Genomic DNA, 7,429 nt, shown 5'->3' on the forward strand with positions numbered 1-7,429 from the left:
GGGAAGATCCCACATGCTATGGAGCCTGTGTGCCACAACTGCCAAGCCTGTGCTCTAGATCCTGGAAGACACAATGCCAAGCTCACATACTGCAACCACTGAAGCCCATAAGCCTGTGCCCCACCACAAGAGGAGCCGCTGCAGTGAGAAGCCCACACACCACTAGTTATGGCCCACGCTCACCCAAACTAGGGAAAAGCCCACACATGAAGACCCAACACAACCAAAAATAAATACAATTGTTTTCCTTAAAAATGCATATCTGACAAAGAATCTGTACTCAAATTGTCCAAGAACACTAGAGCAAACAAGCCCATTCATAATTGGTAAAGATTGAAATAGACACCTGGCCACAGAGGGTATACTGATAGTAAACCATCCTACAGAAACATACTCAAGATACTGGTGGGATGCATGCACAGCCCCCTTTGGAAGATAGTCTGGCAGTTTTTTCAGTAACCACATGGGACAAGCACTGAATTCTATACATGACAAGTGGTGGAAGCCAGGTATCTTACCATTGGAATGGGAAGTTATGGAGAAACAAAAGGAAAGGTTACAAGATCCATAGAGACATCATCACAAATTACCTTTAACTGAATATGTTCAAAAGTAAGCTGAAATACATGTTTATATTTCCGAGTATTGTAAGCAGGGCATATTTAGCTCCTACATGTATGTTTTGCATATCATTCTCTAATGAAAGGGAACAGGAAATGTCACTGGTAGTCAGGTGGTAAAGGATCTGCCTATAAATGCAAGGAACGTGGGTTCACTCCGTGGTGCTAGAAGATTCCACATGCCCAGGGACAACTAAGCCCCCGTACAACTATTGAAGTACTTGCATGCTCCAGAGCCCAAGTTCTGCAACCAGAGAAACAGCTGCAATGAGAAGCCATGGCACGGCAACAAGAAGACAGTCTCTGCTCACTACAACTAGACATCTAGCAACAAAGACCCAGCATAGGCAAAAATAATTCAATGTTAAAAAAATAAAAGGACAGAAGTTCTTTGAATAAATGACTGAGATTAGGGGTGAGGCAGTACATATATGAGCCAGGATAATCTTAAAGTATGAGAAAGGAACATATGTATACCTGTGACAGATTCATTTTGATATTTGGCAAAACGAATACAATTTTGTAAAGTTTAAAAATAAAATAAAATTTAAAAAAAGGAAATAAAATAAAATTAAAAAAAAAAGAAAGTAAAGACAACTATCAAGCTGTCCAAACTGATAAAAATGAATGATTACACAGTTTTATCTGTATACACTAGCAAATGATAATCTGAAAAGGAATTAAAAAATAATCCCTTTCAATAATGTCAACATTAATAAAATACTTTGCCATGGATGTAATGAGGATGACAAAACTGGCACACTGGAAATTATACACGATTGCTGAAAAAATATCCTGAATACATGTACAGATATCCCATAGCGATGGAAAGACTTAAGATGGCAATACCATGGAATGCATCTAAAATCTGAAATGAAGATCCAATATGACTTGATCGCTCAGAGCTTTTGTGTCATAACGTTTTATTAAAGTATAAAAGAGATAGAGAAAGCTGCTGACATAGACTTCAGACAGGGGCAGTAAGAGTACCCCCTGCTGGTCTTTAGCCAGATGTTATACAGCCACTAGCAGTCTGCTAAGGAAAGAAAGGCAATGTCTCAGAGAATGGCACCAGGCCCCTCACCCACAACATGCATTGAGATGACATTGGCAGCAGGTGAGTCATCCTGGGCCATAAAATGATTGACATGAATCTTTAAGAAAGGCAGGTTTCCAGGCAAATATATCGTTTCAGTAACACAGATTAAGAGAACAAGGTATGAGTGAGACATACTGGTTTGTCAAGTCGGTTCTGAGCCTTTAGGGGGAAACATCCTGAAGACAGAGTCTAGTGGAAATACATAGTATATTAACATAGCTTAAGACAAACATTTCCTTATAAAAAAATGCATTGCTTAGCTCAAGGTTTGAGAAAAGTTAAGTTCAGGTGGAGCCAGGAGTCGTCATGGCAACATAGAATTTTCTGAGAAATCTCCTTTTAAATTTGTATGGAGAAGGGGAAAGAAATGTAACACTAGTTTGTTTCCTCCAGCTGCTTAAGAGAGAGAGAGAGAAAAAAAAAAAAAGTCTGACACTTTCAGCCTATTCCCTCTGTCTGGAGACCCTCCAGCCTTCCTGCCTGTTACCCTCTTGAGGCCTTTAGGAAGCAATACACAAACTGACCCTAACATACACGTGGGATGACAAGGGACTCCAAAGAGCCAGAACCATCACATAAGTCTGCAGTTTTAAGGTCATCTGGTATGCTGTGCTAAGTCGCTTCAGTCATGTCTGACTGTCAGAGCCTGCCAGGCTCCTCTGTCCATGGGAATTTTCCAGGCAAGAATACTGAAGTGGGTTGTCCTGTGCTCCTCCAGGGGTTCTTCCCAACCAAGGGATAGGATTCCTGCATTGGAAGGGAGGTTCTTTACCACTAGCACCACCTGGGGCACAAGTGCCTAAACGGAGATCAGGGAAACCCAGTTAGGAGAAGGGACTCAGAAGAAAGGAAGTGAGGGAAGGAGACTCTTAGTCACACTCAAAGAAGCCGGGCAGGTAGTTGTGCAGGTGGAAGAGGGGAGGAAGCAGGCTGGAGCTGTGTAGAAGATGAAAGAGGGAGCTAAAGCAGGGACCCCCAACCTCTAGGATCTAATGTCTGATGATCTGAGGTGGAGCTGATGAAATCATACTAGAAATAAGTGTTAAGCCACTCAGCTGTGTCCAACCCTTTGTAACCCACCAGGCTCCTCAGTCCATTGAATTCTTCAGGCAAGAATACTGGAGTGGGCTGTCATTTCCTTCTCCAGGAGATCTTCCCGACCCAGGGACTGAACCCGGGTCTCCAGCACTGCGGGCAGACTCCTTACCAGCAGAGCCATCAGGGAACAAAAATAGAAATAGAGTGCACAATAAGTGGACTGCACTTGAAACATCCCAAAACCTTCTCCCACCCCTGTCTGTCAAAAAATTGTCTTCAAAAAACACTCCCGAGGTCAAGGAAGGAACTTCAAGTGTACTCGACTGTCCAGGTTTCTGTCTTAGGGAGATGCTGAAGCAAGGGTGTCTCAAGAGGTAGAACCTCCCTTGTGTGGGGTCCTCAACAGACCTCCGAAAGCCTTGGTGATGAAGGGAGAGATTTGTTTCATTTTCTTTTTAATATCCTTGTGGGATAAACTTAAAACTTAGCATTTCTCTTATAGTCTTCCTATTAAAATGTTTTCTTTCTTGACTGATCTGTGAAGTACCAACTGTGAAAATCACTGTTCTAATATACCTCATAGTGTTGCTGACGCTATGGATATATTTATGTGAAATTGAACTTATTCAATAAAAATGATGAAGCATCTGCCCTGTGCCCAGCACTTTCCAGGGGTTGGGGAGTACAAGGAAAATACTCCATAAGATGCACAGCTGGTAGACACATTCTTTAAAAAAAGCCTTTAACATTTCCACCAATAGTTTATTCTCAATGTCAACACTTGCCAATTAATGGCCATGCTGGGTGGGAAGCTCATTAAAAACCCAGGAGCCAGGGTTCCTAGAAGGATATCTCATTCTCCCTTGGACAGTCCTCTACCCTTCTCTTTCTCTCAGTTTCCTCATCTGCAAAATCATGGGAAACTGACTATAATTCATCCCTGGAACCCAAGCCTATTGATGGGGAGGGGAAATATTACTCCAAGGCCTGATGAGAGACCAGATTGAAAGAAAAATATGCCATTGCTGGTTTTCAGTCAAACAGACAGATACAATGAAGGAAGGAGCCCCTGACCTTGCGGGATTTGCCTAGGGGTCTAGTCTGGGAAATTCTTACACATCAGGAGATGGCTCTGAGCTGGATTTCCACCAACAAGAAAATTCATGCAAAGGACAAGCCTTCAGAGCTCTGTGCCCATCAGGCACAGGAAGAGACTGCCTTCCAACAGCCAGCAGCATTTACAAGTGACCTCCTAAGGCCTTTGCCAAACCACAGGGGCACCTCTGGGTTTTCTGTTTCCCTCACTTTTCTGACTCTTTTCTTAAAAAAAAAAAGAAAGAAAAGAAAGAAAGAAAACACACATTTCTTCATAGAATGCCACAGTGGAAGGAGAATAGGCCTTCAATTTTTAGACCTCAATTTGCAAAAAACTTGGAGTTTTGTTTTGTTTTTTAATTAAAGCACCACATAATTTGAAATTTTTACACTTTCTGATTATTCAGTTCCAAAACACCAAACTTATTGCACAGGGTCTCCATGGAAAGGAACCTTCTCAGCAGGACAGCCACAGATTCCACCATGAAAGGGCAGCAAGGTGCCCACCTCCCTTCTTTTCTGCCTGGGTGGCCACCAGATGTTTAAATCCATGCACTCTGCTAAGTTTCTAGGGTGCAACTGGTGGACCCTTCTCTTTCCCATCCCAGCAGGTGGTCAAGGGCCCACAGGGCTGCAAAGTGGCAGAAGCAGGGCTGGGCCAGCCAGCCAGAGTAAGGATTATGAAGTCCCTGCAGGGGAAATCACCAGGTAGGATAAATCCCTTGGACTTCCAGCAGGCACTAGGCTGCTTGGGAAAACCGGTGCAGGTCACAAACAGGTAAAGCGGTAAGGGCCTTGACCCCAAAGGCAAGGCCTTTCCGCGACCGCTGGGTTAGGGGGCTCCAAGACTGTGTCAACAGAGAGGGTGGAATACATGGTTCCCTGATCCACCGAGTCCCAGTTCCCTTACCTGTGGTCTGTACCCCTCCACTCTGCTCACTGGATGCCGATTGCTGGGGACCAAGGTGTGCGTGAAATGGGCATTCCCAGCCACAATGGCGACCCCTGAGAGCACACCTGGGACCCCCCGCCCTGGACACGCTGACGGTGAGCCACCTCCCACCCCCCCGACCCCAACACGCAATCCCCGTGTGCCCCTCCCCCACTCCCACTTCCAGGATTGGCCTGCATGCCTCACTACTGACCCAGGTGAAACACAAGGACAAGCAAATCCACCCCACAGAGACAATCCAAGCTTTTTATCAGCTGACCTGTCTATGATTCAGGGTTAAAACTATGACTACAGAAGGAAAGATGACCTGACCTAGGATGGCCATGATATTCTATAGAACCAGACAAAATTGATTACAAGGAAACTTCTTTTTTTCTTGGAAACCGTAAAGCTGATTCTTTTGCATATGCAACTAAAACCAATTAGCTTGTTACAAAGGCCTGCCTAGGGCAACGTTTGAAATTAATCCTTGCCACAGAATTCAGCAATTTCCCTGGTGGCTCAGACGGTAAAGTGTCTGCCTATAATGCGGGAGACCTGGGTCCAATCCCTGGGTTGGGAAGATCTCTTGGAGAAGGGAATGGCAACCCACTCCAGTATTCTTGCCACCACCTGCCTCCCGGCAACCCCACCCCCCCCAAAAAAAAAAGTGGCTCAAAGAAATATTTTAAATCTCAGGTGGAAAACTAGAAGATCCCTTGTCTGTCTGTCTGGATTTATGTATGTCTCAGTGTGAGTCTTCTGTTTTTTGATAATGTTGCTCAAGTTCTGAGTTCTTATTTAAATGGTCTCAAGAAAAGGAAGCCCTTACAAATCAAAAAGGTGGAAATACAAGAAAACATTGACCTAAATGAATTTCAGATTCACATGAACTGTGAAATAGTCACTATTAAATATCTAGTATTTTTTTTCGCTACTCTACTATAAACATATCTAAGCATCATTAACATTAAGCACAAAATTTTCATTGTGCCTAAGTTTATTATAAGTTAAAAATTGCTATATTGTTATATTTGTCACAATCTTGTCAACAAGAAAGTACCTCTAAATAACAACAAAAAAAAACACCAAAAAATGTAAATATGATATGAGCTTTTAGATAAACTATTAACAATAATTATACTCTAAAATTTATATTTTTATAAATATATTATTATTATATTCTAAAATTTTTTCTCAACATTGAAACTCTGGTATATAACACAGCAGCTGCCTCATGGCAATCACTCAACAGTCACTTGCTAAAGACTGGACTCAACAATTCCACAAAATGAGGTGTCTACTGATATAATGTCATACATGTCCACATTCCATGTAATATCCATGGACTGGAAACATTGTAACTACCTATCAACAGGGAACTTGATTAAATACACAGTTCTTAAGAAATCTGTATGCAGGTCAGGAAGCAACAGTTAGAACTGGACATGGAACAACAGACTGGTTCCAAATAGGAAAAGGAGTATGTCAAGGCTTTATATTGTCACCCTGCTTATTTAACTTCTATGCAGAGTACATCATGTGAAACGCTGGACTTGAAGAAACACAAGCGGGGACCAAGATTGCTGGGAGAAATATCAATAACCTCAGATATGCAGATGACTGCCGGGGGCCAGTGTGAGGCGCTCTGCCCGTGGCAAAGGTCATGAGGAAGGAGGCTTGACATACGCAAAGGCGGGATAGAGACTCAGGAGTCCCCCTGGAAATTCTCGAGCATCTACCCCCAAAACCAGAGCCTGCCTACTTTACTACTTTGTGCTCTCACCTACACCTCTGACTTTATGGGGGGCTGTCCCCCTCCACCTCTTTCAGAGAAGGAGTTAACTTAGAGCTCCAGTTAATAATAATTCTTGGGCGTGACAGGAGTGTTCCAAACTTACAAACTCCTCTGAAGGTTCTCTAGCCTGCCTGACAGGCTTGTCCGGCCACATGTGATTGCTCACAGCCTCCCAACCGTGAGAGGCACAAGATGCTTTAAACCTTCTAAAAACAGGTTCTTTAGAGAAGTTAGAAAACTATTAGTATAGTATAGTAGGCTGATTAGAAATTGTATTGGTGAAGGGTTTTTCATTTGTTGAGCCAAAATGTTTGCTGCTAAGTCTCCACATCCCCTGCCCTTACACACATTAATGATTATATAGAAGAAATAAATATTAACCTTTGATATTAATCACATTAGACCTTAGGCTAAGTAAATTCTTTCCTTAATTAAAACCCACTACACCCTCACCCTATAGGAATGTAACTTTATTTGAGTGGCATCTGTTTTAAGAATAATCACCTCTGGAGAAATAAGTGTTGGCTGACCGCTGTCACAAGGAGAGGGTCATAAATTGTCAGCAGGCCCCCTGGCCAGAAGATTATGTAACACCCCTAAGACCTCTGTATACATTTGTATGAAGCACCTGACTTTAATAAAAGTCAGGACTGCTGACCCCACGTGACTTTTGTATAACATCTCAGTGTATAAAAACAGACCCTGGAAAATAAAGAATTGGGATCAGTTCCTCGAAATACTGGTCTCCTCATGTCATTCTTTATCTCAAACTCTGGCTGAGTTTCCATCTGGAGGGCGGAGCCCACCAAGCTTACTAATTTTGCTTGGGCTTCTAAGATATGACCGGG

The sequence above is a fragment of the Bubalus kerabau genome, chromosome 22, assembly GCF_029407905.1.
Source record: "Bubalus kerabau isolate K-KA32 ecotype Philippines breed swamp buffalo chromosome 22, PCC_UOA_SB_1v2, whole genome shotgun sequence".
Classification (NCBI taxonomy): Eukaryota; Metazoa; Chordata; class Mammalia; order Artiodactyla; family Bovidae; genus Bubalus; species Bubalus kerabau.